Source organism: Triticum aestivum, chromosome 2D, assembly GCF_018294505.1.
Source record: "Triticum aestivum cultivar Chinese Spring chromosome 2D, IWGSC CS RefSeq v2.1, whole genome shotgun sequence".
Classification (NCBI taxonomy): Eukaryota; Viridiplantae; Streptophyta; class Magnoliopsida; order Poales; family Poaceae; genus Triticum; species Triticum aestivum.
The window spans coordinates 63812916-63829794 of record NC_057799.1 but is presented as its reverse complement, the minus strand read 5'-3'; the positions used below and the strand labels follow the sequence as shown (position 1 = coordinate 63829794).

Here is a 16879-nt window from a genome sequence, read left to right as displayed (position 1 = left end):
AAAATCTAGTTTAGTTAATAAATTATGGACGATTTCTAGATTTTTTTTGAGGTGTTTTGAAATGTGAGAGCATAGAAACAAGTGTTTTTCAGTCCAAAATTTGCATTTAGCTGGTGTGGTAGAGAGAAGAGAGAAGGTGGCGTTATGGTATGTCAAAGTCAGGTTCAATGCTAGTATTTCTTGCGGGGTTTAAAGCTAGTTACTATGAAACATTCGATCCTTTTTTAGACGATCCTTTGTAGTGCAAAGATCACCATGACACTTTATTTCTTGATTAATTAAACCAAAAGATGCTCATTATTCCATCTGTACTAGAAAGAAAAGTCTCTGGCTTTTAACGACACGTCTCATGTAATATGACCAGCCAGTTAACATCCCCTCAACTTTGGACCTATATCTACAGCGAGCGGCGTCGTCTCTGGCGGCGCCGTCTTCTACAGCGAGCGGCGTCGCAGGTGTTGCCCCTATGTCTCCTCGGCCGCGTGGGCGGCGAGGGACGGCGGGCGCTGTCGCCGGGCGTAGCGGGTGGTCGTCCTCTTGGCTCGCGTCCGGATCTGAAGGTGGACTCCCTCCCCCCCCCCCCCCCTGCAGCGCTGCTGCACACCGGATCTGGTCGTCGGAGGCCTCAGGTCGAGGGTGTCGGTGATGGTGGACTGCCAGGAGTCGCGAACCTGGACCGGGAGAAATCCTTGGCTGGTTCTCTGGCCACGGCGGCGGCGACACCGGTCGGTGCCGTTCCCCTCCACGGAGGCGTCGTCGAGGTTCGGTTCCTCTCCCTTCCGCCTCTTTCCCGGGAGAAATCCCTTGTCTTGCTTAGACTGGACGGCAACGGCGCGGTGCGTCGCCTCCTTCTTGAAGGTGCCGTCTTGGGCAAGGTGGGAGCGTGCAGTGGGGCATCGTGGTGGCTGCGTCTTCGGCGAGGGAGATGGAACATGGTGCTTTGTTTCTGAATTAGTGCAGCTCGACATTCCTTGATTTGTTCAGTTGCAGGCCAGCTTCTGCTTGACTGGCGTCATTGCCTTGGGCAGGGAGGGGATAGGGGTCCTCACTAGCAACTGCTCGACGCAATGACACGAACATGGCTGATTTCTGTGGGCCTGAGCTAATTCCAATTGTGGTGCTCCATCTCTTTTCGCTGTATGTTTGTTCAGTGACAGCTCCTTTGTGCAGTTTTTCCTCTTCGTGCTTGTATCAGTGAGCCTCGGTGTGGATATCCTCGGTTTCCTTCGTGCAGCGATAGGTCGGGCTGAGTATCCCCCTTGGTGGCCGGAACCGTGTCCGTTCTTTGCTCTAGGGTGAGCAATTCCATCTTCCGGCAGTCCGGCGCCTTTCGAGCCAAGGCGAGGGGCAGGGGTCCCCTCCGGATTTGGAGAACTGCGACATGTTTTCGGTGTCCACCGTCCTGGGTTGATGAGGGCGCGGTCCTTTGTCGTTGCGCACTGGCGCCGTTTGATGTTCCTCTCTGTTCGCTCTTCTGGGTCAAGTGCACTTGGAGGACTCCGTCGACTACAAGCTAGAGCTTATTTAGGATTTTGTGTAGGGCTTGTAGTCTTTGGTGCTTGTAAGCTGCTGGGCAACTCTCTGTATCCGCTGTAGATTTTCCTTTCTGTTCCGTGTTGGTTGTATTGGTGGCCTTGTGTAATCCCTGGCCGATTGATGGCTTCGTTAATTCAAAGCCGGGCTCCTCTGAAGCCTTCGTTCCAAAAAAAAACTTTGGACCTATATAAGGCGCTGGTAGACACATGGAAACCGCAAATTGAAAAGGCACACAACGTATATATATGGCTGCGTCACCACTGCCGAGATGGGCCCCGAAGCCGAGCCCCACCAGGCCACTACAGTCGATGACGTCGTCGAGCACTGCTAGGGTTTCATGGCGCGGCTGGTCGGCGTGGCCGTCAAGCCCCATCTTCTTCCCACGTTGTCTCTCTAACTCGGAGCCATGGGAGGCTTCGCCGGCCGACGGGGTAGTGGACAATGTGGAGCCCGGCGTTGCTGGGGTATTTCTGAAGTGGCAGGATCTATCGGTGACGGTCATAAGCAGGAGAAAGGGCCATGCTGTGATCCTTGATGGGCTTAGTGGATACGCGCGCCCTGGCGAAGTGCTGGCTCTCATGGGTCCTTCCGGCTGTGGCAAAACTACTCTACTTGATGCCTTGGCTGGTATAACTTTCCTACCATACAAAAAAGCTGATAACTTGAAATGTCCATCTTCTGTAAACTTACACTTTATCTTTTGTTTAGAAAAACTTATAATATATTTGTAAGATATGATTATTTGTTTTGTATTCCAGCTGTAATTTATTTTTATTTTTGCTAGTGTTCTTTGTTCGTAAATAAGTTCTGCACATGTGGTAATTTTGCTAATGTTCCAGTTAGCTATTTAAACTTGTTGCTATCTTTTGTTTTGTTTGATTTTGCTACTAGGTACTTTGTAAGTTGTTTGACACAAATAAACAGAAAAAACCCAACTAGAAATTTGTACAATAAAATAAATATCAGTATATAGTTCTGCTCTTACCTCGTGTTTCTATTAAGTGCATGGCTAATTTTTCCGGAAAAAAAGTCCATGGCTAACACGCTCCTACTTGGACGGCTGCGCCCCTTGTGTCGACGTAAAAAAAGTGCCAATGTGAAAAAGGGTAATTGATACGGACAACCATAATTTACAGTGCGATCGGTTAATTGGTGCAATACGATGCAACCATAAGCTCACCGATGTGAAAAAGAGTAATTGATGTGTTGCATCCAAGGTGATGCCACATAGCTCATGGCTCATGCACCAATGTTTTTTTAAGAGTAATCGCACCATCTTCCCGTCTCTGCATCTATATGATATGGACAACCATAATTTCCAGGGTTTAGAAAAAACATATTGTATGAGATTGGTTAATTAATTATCAGCTAACTTCTTACAGTTGTGGTCTGTGGGTATATACCCTTGCATTTTGTGATATTATTTTAAAAATAACATGCCTGCAGACAGATTGCAAAATACATCAAATGGATTTTTAACCTTTAGTTTGGTTAGTTCAAATCTAAAGTTACACACAAGTTTTTTCTTTTGCACACAAGGTTTAATATATGCAAGTATTTTCTGTAAATATACAAAGATGATCAAATATCCGATGTGTAAATAAATATTTCATAGTCCACTTTGAAATAATCACTTCCTTCCACATTTCTATGCATAAATAGTGTTCAATAAAATTCCGATGTGCGAACCAACCCGGCCTCATGATTGTCGAACGAGAAACACACTCTCTAGTACTCCTGCTTGGATTTCGCTATGTGTCTTCTTCTTCCCATAATATTGTCGGCGCCACTTGTTACCTCAGCTAAACCATAGCGATTGTGGACAACGTTAATGTTTGGTTTGTCAATACGTTTCTCCTTTACTTATGATCTGTACTACATATACATATGTATATGCTTATAAACAGGACGACTCGGACCTAACATGAAAGCGAGGGGAGACATGTTGATCAATGGATGCCGTCACAAGGTTGCATCCGGAACCTCGGTAAGTTCCACATATGCCCATGCCCGACATTGATAGAGGTATAATTAAACATCGACGTTTGTGTATAACTCCCTAACAACCTCCGATCACGTTCATGCAATGAAGGCGTATGTGACCCAAGAAAACGTGCTGATGGCGACGTTGACGGTGGCGGAGGCAGTGCACTATTCTGCACAGCTTCAGCTGCCGGACTCCTTGACGCCGGCGGAGAAGCGGTCATGGGCCGACGATGTTATCCGGCAGATGGGACTCGCCACTGTGGCCGGAACTCGGATCGGCGGGCGAGTTTGCAAGGGAATCAGCGGTGGCCAGCGGAAGCGAGTGAGCATCTGCATTGAGCTGCTGGCGTCGCCGGCGCTCATCTTCCTCGACGAGCCAACAAGCGGGCTTGATAGCGCCACGTCGTACCATGTCATGAGTCGCATCGCCGGGATCGCCAGAAGGAATGGGACGACGGTCGTCGCAGCCATCCACCAGCCAAGCACAGAGGTGTTCGAGCTCTTCCATGGCCTCTGCCTGCTGGCCAATGGGAGGGCAGTTTATTTTGGGCCAGCTTCCAAGGCAATAGAGGTACGTGTACTTCAGTTCGGAATTTATGGTTGCATTGGTGACCCTGCGACTAGTGTCAGTATTACTTATGATTTATGAAAACATATCTAGTTCAATGTTGTGAAAGCATATCTATAAAATATTGGTCCTGGGATTAGTGTTACTTATGGTTTGTGAAAGCATATCTAGTGCAATATTGTGGCCTGAATTGCAACATAACCAATGTCCTCATATGTGTCTGTGGGCGAGTGATAAACACATGGCTCAGTGTTAATATATCCATTATTACTCAGGACAGAGAAACCAAACCGCAAATACAGGGGCGTATAGGCTCCGTTTGGATAAATTCAGCCGCCAGTGGATTGCCCAAAAATTGGTTACTCAAATGGGAGGAACCTCTGGGTATAGGGCGTGACCCAATTCAAGCAGATGCCTTCGCAGCTGTCAACGCCAAAAAAATTAGCAAGGCGGAACCGGTGTGCGATCAAATAGACCCATAGTAATTGGACCCGAATACCGAGCAAATGTTAGATTTTTAGGCATGGCAAATCAAACAATTTTCAGAGCAAATTATGTTTGCCAAGAATGACAAGTTTAGCTGACGAGCATGATAAATCTGTCCCCGCTTATTTTTTTGCCAGGAAATTGCCAGTGCTGACAGACTAAATTTGCCATATTCACGTCAATATAAATTGCCATGAAAAATGTTTGATTTATCACGCCTGAAAATCCGACGTCAGATTTTTAGCATTTCCGTACTAATTTGAGCGCCCCTCCCCCTTCGCGCGAAAAAGTAATAAATTTTGGCCCAGAATTTAGGAAAAAAGACATCTCCACTTTTAACCTCTACCGCTGTAGTGTGCATAGCGGCACCATGAGCATCTATTTAACCATCATCATAATCTGAAATTTGATTACATGCATTTGAAAAATATCGGGTGGTAAAATCTTGACATATTTTGGTGGCCATGTACTGTGAACCATTACCTTTTACGGGTTCTTTCTTTGTCCAAACGCCATCCAAATGTTCTATCTTACAAAAATATTGCTTAGCTAGCGTGATAATGTACATTTTCTATATGCTGCTCCTTGAACAACACTTTCACCTAAAGACCTCATTTACAACTGGTAAAATGTCATATCTTAAACACATTTAATGGAAAGAAGAAATGATCACTATCTATATCCCAACTAACGACATGAAACTAACAGTAGAGATTTTCAGAACCATTATATTTCCTTTGTGCAAGGACAGAGCTGCCTTGTAAGCAATGGGGTCACTATTCTTGAGTATGTATTCTCTAAATTGCACATGACCATGTTTGAGAGTTGTCCCCGACCCCATCTACAGGACTACAGAATATTTGGAAGTTTCGTACGGGAACAAATTTGTATATAATAGGCCAGTAATAGAATTGCATTAAATCACTGCATGAAAATTGAAACGTAGTTAAATCACTGCAGAAAGAAATAACAGCTTGGGGGCATCATTAGACTAATTAACAACACTTTAATTAAGGTAAACTGGCCAGCTTAAACAATTTATACTCTGGCAAGATAGTGATGGCAGGATGCTGTTGATTTGCTGAACTTGTGCATTCTTATCATTTCTACATAGAAAAGGTGTGTATCAGATTGAACATTATGATTCTTATGATGGAAAGTATAGGCTTGCCAACGTTAAATTTGACACCAACATGTCTAACAAACTAATTAACAGAGAGCAGATACAATTATTAAGAAAGTTGTTTTAGCACACAGGACAAGTGTACATATGCAAAACTAATGAGCTTACGGCTTAAAAAAACTAATGAGCTTCATTTAAACGAAATAGGCTTTCGCCCCGCTATATAGATATAGCAACCACCCGATACAACGAAGAGTCCAATGCTGGGGCAAACAGCACAAGCATGCCCAAAACAAACAAAAGAGAAAGAAGAGATAAAATAATGTTAACAACGTCGGATCGACGAAAACGATGATAACCCGAAACCGCTGCGCCCACCTGAGATCTACCACCACGCTCCAAGCACCTCAAACCTCCGCATACCAAGCAGCACCTTCAAGAAGGAACACGACGACGATGATGCTGCTGCACGGACAGGTCCTAGGGTTTTCCCCGGTATGCGAAGGGGCGTGGGGAAGGGGAATACCCGACGCCCTTCAGGAAGGAACGGTGGCGCCCACAGGCGTCACCGCGTCGGTGCCGAGCCGGCACGGATTTTTTCCCATCTGGCAAACACCCACATCCCCGAACGGTCCGACGCGCTCCACCAGACATGCCACCCACCAACGTGCGCCACCACGGTCTTGCCATCATCACCGCCGCCTCACCATGGCCATCGAAGCGAGACCGACGAGGTCGAGAGGGAGCAGCGAAGAATGAGGAGCGGTAGCGACAGCAGCCACGCCGGAGGAGACAACCTCCACCACCATCGGCGGTCACCGACCAGATGCGGCAAGGGGAGCGTACCAGGCCCTCGAGGTCCGGCCGAGCCCAAAAGGGGCTCGTGAAGCCCCCATCGCCGCGCTGCAGTAGACGTCCGGCCGTCTCCACAACCCCCCGCACAAGCCGCGCCACCACCGCCCCCGCCGGAGCCGCCGCGGTCAAGACCGAGTCAGGCCCGCCCAGACCCAGATGGGGCCCAAAGGGCCCAGATATGGTCCGGGAGGGCGCCGCCACCATCCACCGCGCCAGCCCGCCGCCAAGTGGCCGCGTCGCCGCCTCTAGGCCACCCGGAGCCACGCCGCCTTGAGCAGCCGCCACCGGAACCACCGTCGACCGAGGAGCACCGCCGCGGGATGCCACCACCCGAGCCATGCATGGCACCGCACGTGGGGAAGGAAAGGCCGCCACCGCCGCCAACACCACGCGGGCAGGCCCGGTGGCGCAGGCCGGCGGCGGCGGAAGGAGGGGAAGGGGAGGGGGGCGCTGGGGGGCGGGGAGAGGGCCCCTCGGCCCCCTCGCTCGGGGAGGCGACGCGGGGAGCGAGCCGGGAGGGGGAGAGCGAGGCGGGGCGCGACGCAGCGTGCGCGGCCGGTGGCCGGAGGCGCGGGAGGGGATGGCGGCCGGCGGCGGCGGAGGCGCGAGGGGGAACCCTAGGAGCGGGAGCGGGGAGCTGGAACGCAAGCGTCAAGCAATGCTATTCCCAACTAATGAGCTTCATACCAGTCGATTGTTAAATGCAAGTGCAACTTCAATGTCTCTCTGAAAAATAAATAGCAAACATTTGAATAGTTACTTCTGACTTGAAAGCACGTACAATACGGAAAAGGATTTGTAGCACCTGGGTGCTCCACACGCCTATATGAACATTAAATGCAAAAAAAATACCAGGAAAATTCAAAACAAATCTGGGGTTTTGGGACATGTAAGTGCTCAATCTACTTTCGTGTGAAATTTTGTGAAAAAACACCAGAAAATGTATCTATGGAAAAAATGACCAAAAAAATTCCTATGTACACCAAAAAAACTGATTGGATGGATTTTAGTTCAAACTGTATTTTCTTCGCTACAGATATATTTCCTGGTATTTTTATACGAAACTTCATACGGGCGTAGATTGGGCACCCAAGTTTGAGATCCCAAGATTTTAGTTTTTTTAATTTTCCTGGTATTTTTTAAATTTAATTTTCGTGTAGGGGGTTGGAGCACCTTGGTGCTCCTGTGTATTTCCCATCCAATATTGACTAATGTAATTCAGTACTACAAAATACCACTTCAAGAGCATTGAGAACTCCTATCACATACAGTTTGCTAAACCGTTTGAGACACAAGACAGTGGTAACAAAAATATCATCAGAGGTTTTGCAACTGCCTATGATACCTGAATACCACATACAACTATAGTTCCAAACCATCTGTGATTCAGTTTTTGGTTGTAGCAAGAATTTCTTGGATACTCTTGCAACACATAGCTACTGGCAAGTACGTTCCGGCATCGAGTTCGGGATCCACAATTGGATCTCCTTGCCATTCTCGTCATGGCACCATGTTGAAATGAGTGGACAAAGAATCCACCTCAAGAAAAAAATAAACACTTGTTATATGAACATTTCAAACATAATGAAAGGCCGAGCCTTTCAATTACTTATAACCAAGAATTTCTAAGTAATTCCAATGTCTGTAGGAGTTCAAACATGTGTAAAATATACTCGCATAGACTTACAAGTCACATATCTTTCTCTATTTTAGCAGTTAATGCAATTATTCTAGTCTCTTTTCTGTCATTTATAATATTCTCTATGCTTATGAGGTAGAAGGTCGGTACCCACCAGTAACATCAAAATTGTACACATTTCTAAGATTTCCACTTTTAAAAAAATTGCATCAAATTTGTTAACTAATGTACATGATGCTTTTCTATAACGATTACTATATTTTTGTAAAACAACATTTGCTTGTGAACCATTTATGCACATGTATGAATTTTTTTAGGCTTCAGTCTATTATAGATGTGTCTGCACAGAAGATGCTTTCACTTGGATATGTGTGGGGTATCGCTAGGTTATATTTTTTTTTCATGAAAGATTGTTTCTATAGTGTGTACAAAATTAACCATACTCTTTTGGGTAACTTGCAGTTCTTTGATGCTAATGGGTTCCCATGCCCATTGAGGAGGAATCCTTCTGATCACTTCTTAAGGATGATAAACACAGACTTTGAGGTATGAAAATGATCTCTCAAGGCTTTGTATTTCTGTATGGAAAATTTAACTCGTGGTAAATTGAAAGGCATATACATCATGTTTGTGTAGGAAGCCGAGGAAGAATCAGCGATAAATTTGGCACATGCTGCAAAAGTAATCCAAACTCTAGTGGCTTCTTCTGGCTCTCCTGCTATTTTAGGAACTGAAATGGAAGCAAGCAAATTAATTAAGAAGGTATCTTCTTTATATGGACTAAGCTGATGCATTTGGTTGAGTATGTGAGATTATATATGTCTCACTTATATACTTTTGCGTCTCCATTGTTTTTGTTTAGCAGGGTGACCATGTACTTCAACAAAGGCAAGCATCGTTCTGGACCAAATCGATTGTCCTAACCAAAAGATCAATGATTAACATGCACAGAGACATAGGCTATTATTGGTTACGTTTTGTAATCAACATCGCACTTTTTTTAACCATTGGGACCATTTTCTTCAATGTTGGTCACAATTATGCATCAATCCAAGTGAGTAGTCGATTCCTAATCTATAAAATAAAGAGTGAAAATAGTAAGTATTTGTAGGTTGACATACTACTCTATGTTTGTTGACCATTCTAGGCACGAGCATCTATGCTTATGTTTACATCAACCTTCATGACAATGATGGCAATCGGAGGTTTTCCATCATTTGTCGAGGATATGAAGGTGGGTATCATTATTGTTTCTAAAACAAGTCTACTTTGGTTTTGTGATTTTCTATTACATGATAATTTGGAAAATGCAGATATTTGAGAAAGAGCAGCGGAGTGGACACTACGGGGCCATTGAATTTGTAATAGCCAACACACTTTCATCAACTCTATACTTGGGTCTCATCTCCGTACTACCTGCCGCAATTGCTTATTACCTAACTGGACTTCAAAGAGGAATAGAACACTTCTTCTTCTTTGTTGCAACTCTATGGACATGCACAATGTTGGTTGAGGGTTTGATGATGATTGTTGCAGCCATCGTACCTGATTTTCTCCTAGGTATAATTACGGGTTCTAGAGTACAAGGGCTACTAATGCTAAACGCTGGCTTCTTCAGGCTTCCAAATGACCTCCCAAAACCAATATGGAAGTACCCAACGTACTACATATCTTACCAAAAGTATACAACTCAAGGATTGTCCAAAAATGAATTCTTGGGCTTGGTCTTCCAAGATTTAGGTCTTGCCAGGGGTATTGACATTAGTGGTAAATATATCCTTAAGTACAACTTACAAGTGGAGTTAGGTTACTCTAAGTGGGTCGTTCTTGCGATCTTACTTGGAATGGTCATTATCTATAGGGTGCTTTTCTTGGTCATTATAAAGGTTTCAAAAATGGCAAAACCATTCATAAAATGTCTAATAGCAAAAGTGTAATGACACATTGTCTATGAAGAGTAAAATTATATGTTTGTTGTCCTATCATACATGTATGTTGTTTGCCATATTTGTAAGAGACCATCGAGATAATTGTACCTGGTTTGAAACTGTTATTGAAATATGCCCTAGACACAATTGCAAAGTCATTATTATTATATTTCCATGTTAATAATTAAGCTAGAATTGCAATGGTTCTTGAATGTGAGATTCAGAGGAAAGCCTAGTTGCATCCATTGAAAGATAAACGCCAAACATATCCCTAGTCGGGCCTTTGGACTAGCTAATGTATTATTGATTGTTCCGTTTTCCTGACCATGGGCATTTTTAATGTAACAAGGGTGCTCGCAATAATGAGAACACATTGTTGTTGTAACAGTGTTATGGGATAGACCCAACTTATGAAATACGATGAGATCACGTCGTTAATATGTCATCGGTGTTTTCATATAGTGTGTTAACTTCTACTTGCATCCATAGACCATGAATCGTAGACCCGGATATCAGATGGTTACTTTGGGGTTGCCAAACGTTACTTCGCCATTGGGTGATTTTAAAGGTGACTTTCGGGTACACCAGAAAAGTATGTCGTGGTGTTCTATATGTCAAGATCAGGATTAATCTCTTTGGGGATGACGACATACACTCTCGGCCCAGTCGGTTTTACGGTATCCAGCGTCGCCTGGCCAAGTATAGTGACTAAGAAGTTAGTCACGTCAATACCGGAATACGGAAACAAGTACACACCAGTAACACGGATAACTAGGTATAGTGATCAAGGTGTTGATCACTGGGATACCGTAAAAGTCTCTCCTCGTCTTTTGTAACATATCACGAGGTAAAGGGAATTCTATTCAATAACAAAAGTTTCACTCGATAATGATCTTCATTGATTTGTGGGAATTATGTTGGGTGTGCAGATCCCGCTAATAATTATTGACTAAAAGATGTTTCGGACATGTCCGCATATTATCTAACCTACAGGATCACACACATAATGACTAGTAGTAATATGTGGAAGTACTATGAGATATTGGAAGGATTATGAAAGTGTTTCAGATGATCTTGAAAGTGCTCTTGAAGGTCCCCGGGAGTGTCCCGGTATGTACGGGAAGGTAAAGAAAGCTTCTTGAAGGGTCCAAAAAGGAAAGAATCGCTCTGAGAGTGCCCACCACAAAGAAACCAGTAGAACATCATCACAACACACCACCTTGGATGTTAGTCATCGAAAACACCAACCGATCACCACCTCAAAACAACATCACATCATGAACCATCAACTTTTCCGTGCGAGAGATAGCAAAGACCAAAATAATTAATGCATATAATGTTTTTATTGAAAAAACATACAATAATTAAGACATAGTTATTAAACTTTTACTTACAAAGTACGTCATGTATGAAGGAACATCACCTACCAACTCACCAGTTCTAGAAATCATACACAATTTAGCAATCTCATGAGCAACTCTATTTGCCCCCCCTATTAAGTGGCCGCAGAAGACAACCACCCCCTAAGGACCTCTCTCTTTAACATGGCCAACGCCATGGAGGAGTTAAACATGGCCAACGCCATGGAGGAGTTCGAGGAGGCCCAGGTGGACGAGCTGGCTGAGCAGTAGGCCCTCCTCGAGTCCTTCAAGACAGAGCACGAGGTGGAGGCGAACCGCCGCGTCCTTCACCAGCGGAAGGCAAAGATCTACTAGCTCTTCGCCGAGTTCGAGGAGGACAAGGACGAGCTGGCCGTGTGCCCGGCCGTCAATGACCACAATGCCAACGCGTAGTTTAGTAGTTCGTAGTAGTAGTTTACGTAGATTATGTCATTGCATGGGTTTGTATGAAAATGGTAATCAGAAGACGCGTCCTGGGGCGTTTGGCAACTCGTATTAGTTAGGTGTGATTGTAGATGGAAAGGAAAACCGCAAACCAATCAAAAGAAGACTAGGCCCGTACCATTTCGTGCTCTTGCGACAAGAAAGGCGATCTAGGTCAGTGGCCGCGCCGGCCGCCACTTCGGCGGCGGCGGCGGCGGCGCCGCTGCCATGTTCCGACCCCTTCTCTTTGCGTAGGTGTGTCGTCTTTGATTCCAGCCGGTTTGCTCGTCAGATCATCTGTATTTTTTCCGACTCTACGTGAACTATCGCGGCAGGTGTCGTTGTTAATTCAGCCAGCTTGCTTCTCCAGGTCGCTGCATGTTGGTTCTATGGATGGATGATCTGGTTTCTGACTGATTGTTTATCTGAAGTGTGATCTGTTCGTACAAGGGCAAGTGATTTGTACATACAATTATTGGTGGCTGATCTGCACGTGCAAGTTCAAGATTTGTTCGTGCAAGTTTTGCTTGTGGCTGGGAGTGGTTGGAGTACCACCAAGATAATGAAAATCATAAGCTGGAACTGTCGGGGCCTCCTTGGTGCCCCGACAGTCCGCTCGCTTCTGGATATTCAGAGAAGGCATAGCCCGGATGTGTTCTTCTTGTCTGAGACGCACCTGGATGATCTTCAGGAAGATGAAGTTAAGAAGAAAATAAAGATGGACCACAAGATAGTTTCTCCAAGTCTAGATGGTCGAAGAGGTGGTCTCTTGTTAGTTTGGAAGAAGGAGGTGAGGATCTACTCCCAGACAACTACATTAGCCTATATTGATGTGTCAGTTGAAGAATCGAATGGGACACTTGAAGACTAACTTGTTTATACGGATAACCTAGTTGGAATAACAAGGACCATACCTATAATAATTTACGTGAATTGCATTCACAAATAGATCTACCGCGGACAGTAATAGGGGACTTTAATGAGATTCTCGACTCCTCTAAAAAAGAAGGGGGAGCCCCTCCGCATCAATCAAGAATGCAAGCGTTTCAGGATGCTTTATCAGACTGGTCCCTAGAAGATATTGGTTACGGAGGAGATAACGTTACTTGGTTTTGAGGAGGACTAAGAGAAAGACTAGACAGGGCGGTGTCTAACCAGGCATGGGCGCAGATGCATCCTTGGGCAGGATTGATAAACCTGGAGATGGGAAAATCTGACCATCGGCCTATTTGTCTAGACACAAACCATCTCCGTGGTGTAGCTGATGGCCAGAGGAAGGAAAGAATATTTGAGGCACGTTGGTTAGCAGAAGATACAGTGGAGAAAATCATCTGAACTGCATGGCAAAAAGCAGTACACAATGGCGTGTGTCCGAGCATCCGGGACAAGCTTGAGTCTGTCCATAATGATCTGCATGTGTGGGATCGGACGGTACTCAAAATTTCATGATCGAGGTTGAGGAATGTTCAAAAAGAACTAGAGAAGCTCATGCGAGCTCCTAAGGACGATGAAGTTAAGGCGAGGCATAAGGAACTTACAGTTCTTATATAAAACATACTGGAACAAGACGAGATATATTGGGCCCAACGGGGCAGGGTGACTTGGCTGGGACATGGAGACCGGAACAGTTCATATTTCCAGCAGTACACTTCTATGCGGAGGAAGAAAAATCTGATTAAGCGGCTTAAGAACACAATGGATGGCTGGGTGGAAGGAAATGACAGCCTTAAGCCCCTGGTGCGGGAGTATTTTGTGTCATTGTTCACTTCAAAGGCAGGGGATACTGATCAGGGACTTCTAGCATCAGCGAAGCCAAGTGTTTCGGCTGCAATGAATGACTTTTTGTGCGCAGATTACACAGGGGATGAAGTTAAGAGGGCACTGTTTCAAATCGGGGACGTGAAGGCCCCTGGCCCGGACGGTCTCCATGCTTTATTCTTCAAGAGATTCTGGCATATACTTGGCGAGCTCACCAAAGAGGTTCTTGATGCTATAAATAAGAATAAAATACCAACGGGGTGGAATGCAACTAACATTGTGCTTATCCCCAAGGTAGACAATCCAGAGGTAATCACCCAATATAGACCGATTAGTCTGTGTAATGTGGTCTACAAAATTATCTCGAAGATGATAGCTAATAGATTGAAAAAGATACTTCCTGAAATTAGATCCGCAACTCCGAGTGCTTTTATCTCGGGTAGACTTATTACCGACAATGTTTTGGTTGTTTATGAGAGCTTTCATGCGATAAAGAAAAGGACCCATGGCTCCAATGGTTACGGTGTTGTAAAACTTTACATGCACAAAGCATATGATAGAGTTGAGTGGTTTTTTTTGCGTAACATGATGATGAGAATGGGATTTCGAGAAGAATGGGTGGAGATGATCATGGAATGTGTATCATCGGTAAGTTACAAGATTCGTTTTAATGTCACTGAAACTGATGAATTTGTGCCGACAAGGGGATTGAGATAGGGAGACCCGCTATCCCCGCACCTATTTCTAATTTGCTCAGAGGGTCTCTCAAGCCTTCTAGCTCATGAGGAGGATATTGGGGGAATTGAAGGAGTTAAAGTCTGTCGGAATGCGTCGTCTATATCACATCTTCTTTTTGTAGATGACTCCTTAATTTTAATGAAGGCTAATATCAGCAATGCAAGAACATTGAAGAAAGTGCTGGAAACTTACTGTCAAAACTTCGGACAAATGGTTAGTAATGCCAAATCCAGTATTTATTTTAGCCCAAACACTGGTGTCTGTGTGAGAGAGGATATTTGTAGGGAATTAAATATATTAACTGAAGCTCTCTCCGATACATATTTAGGTCTCCCAACTATGGTTGGGGTGGACAGAAGTGACTAATTCCAACACCTAATTGACCGAGTGTGCCAACGTCTGAAAGGCTGGAAGGAGAAAGTTTTGTCTATGCAGGGAAAGGAAATCTTGCTGAAATCTGTGGCGCAAGCAATACCTTCATATGCTATGTCAGTTTTCAAATTACCCAAAGGTATTTGCAAGGCCATAACCGATGAGATATCGGGATTCTGGTGGGGAGATGAGGAGGACAGAAAGAAAATGCACTGGTTCGCATGGTGAAAGATGTGTACTCCGAAGAAGAAAGGGGGCATGGGATTTAGAGACCTTCATAGTTTCAACCTTGCTATGTTAGCAAAACAATATTGGCGACTAATCTAGAACCCAGATTCTTTGTGTGCGCGTGTGTTAAGGGCTAAGTACTATCCCGATGAAAATATCCTAAAGGCTGGAGCAAAGAAGGGCTCCTCCTATACCTGGCAGAGTATTGTCTCGGAAATTCAAACCTTTAACATGGTATGCATTTGGAGAGTTGGATCCGGAGCTGAAATTAATATTTGGAGCGATCCATGGATTCCATCTAGCCCGAGCAGAAAAGTTATAACTCCTAATGGGAACATCATCCTATCTAAGGTTGATGAGCTCATTGACCCCAACTCTGGTTCGTGGGATGAAATCCTAATCCGAGACGTTTTTCACCTGTTGATGCTCAATGTATACTACAAATCCCTTTGAATGTGCATAGCATGGATGATTTTATCCGGTGGAATTACACAAGATCGGGAACCTTTTCTGTACGTTCTGCATACCACTGAGAGTGGGAACATCAACATGGGCAACGAGGGTACAGAATAGATGGTCAAGGCAGGGTCAACTTGAATTCAATCAGGAAAGAAGTTTGGAAATTAAGAATTCCAGGGAAGGTTAAATTTTTTGCATGAAAAGTGTTGCATGGGTTTTACCATGTTATGGGGTCCTTTTAGGAAGGCACATACGTACACCTATTCAATGCCCGATCTGCTCCTTGGGACCTGAGGACATACCACACTGCTTCAAGTGTGCTAGAGTAAAAGATGTATGGAAGGACTTGGGACTTTATGATGATGTGCAAAAAGCGGTTCTGCAAGATAGGTCAGGATCAGATACACTTGATATTTTAGCTAAAATGCAATCGGTCACCGGAGGCTTGCCATGTGCTGAGCTGGCGCTACTTGCTACATGGTTTCTTTGGTGGCAATGACGACAATTGGTGAGGGGAGAATCTGTGCAAACTGCAGAGCGATCTGCCATCTCCATCAAAGTTCTGTTGACAAATTTTATGCGAGCTGCTAACTCAAAGTCTCCAAAACGTAAACTGGATCAGATGTGGAAGAAGCCATCCAAAGGATTCGTTAAAATAAATGTTGATGCTTCATTCGTCGCTGAAACATTGTTAGGAGCTTCTGGCGCAGTGGCCTAAGATGAGAATGGCAATTTTATTGCGTCTGCCTCATGGCTCATGCCTCACGTTCCTAATGTAGACTCAGCGGAAATGATTGCGATCAGAAATGGATTTTATTTGGCGGCGAGCATTGGCTGTAGCAAGCTGATAATTGAATCTGATAACTCTTTTGTTGTTGATGCTATGAAAGGTGAGAACGATTATGCAGGACCTTCTGTTCCAGTGATGATGGAGAGTAAACAACTGATGAAGAAATTTGGCCAAGTTAATTTCTTACATTGTTTTAAAGAGGCCAATGAGGTGGCCAATACTATAGCAAAATATGCTTTTAGCTCCAGTACCTTTTGTGTTTGGGATGCTATCCCTGACTTTATTTCATTTTCCCTTGTAAACGATCTTTTCATTATTTGATGAATAAAGTCTCTTGATATCAAAAAGAAGAAGCTGTGATTGTAGATGCGCTGATCGTGCTCAGTTCAAGGTACGCTGTGTTTCTCGCGTGCGCGCATGCTCAGTCTAACAGCGGTGGATCGTGTGGCCGGCCGATGTTGTCCACGTCTGTTCGGCAGAGGAGGTGTGGAGCACGCACGCAATGAAGACGGTCCCATGGCGTCCGCGACGGCAGGTCCACCGCTGGGCGCATCCGCGTCGAGCTCGTCGGGCCCCCACCCCTGTGATTC

General features: G+C 44.8%; 1 pseudogene; it reads left to right on the top strand.

Moving 5' to 3' along the window:
• The first annotated feature begins 1804 nt into the window (after nt 1–1804).
• LOC123048727 (ABC transporter G family member 1-like) lies at nt 1805–10130 on the top strand (annotated as a pseudogene).
• The last annotated feature ends 6749 nt before the right edge of the window (nt 10131–16879 follow it).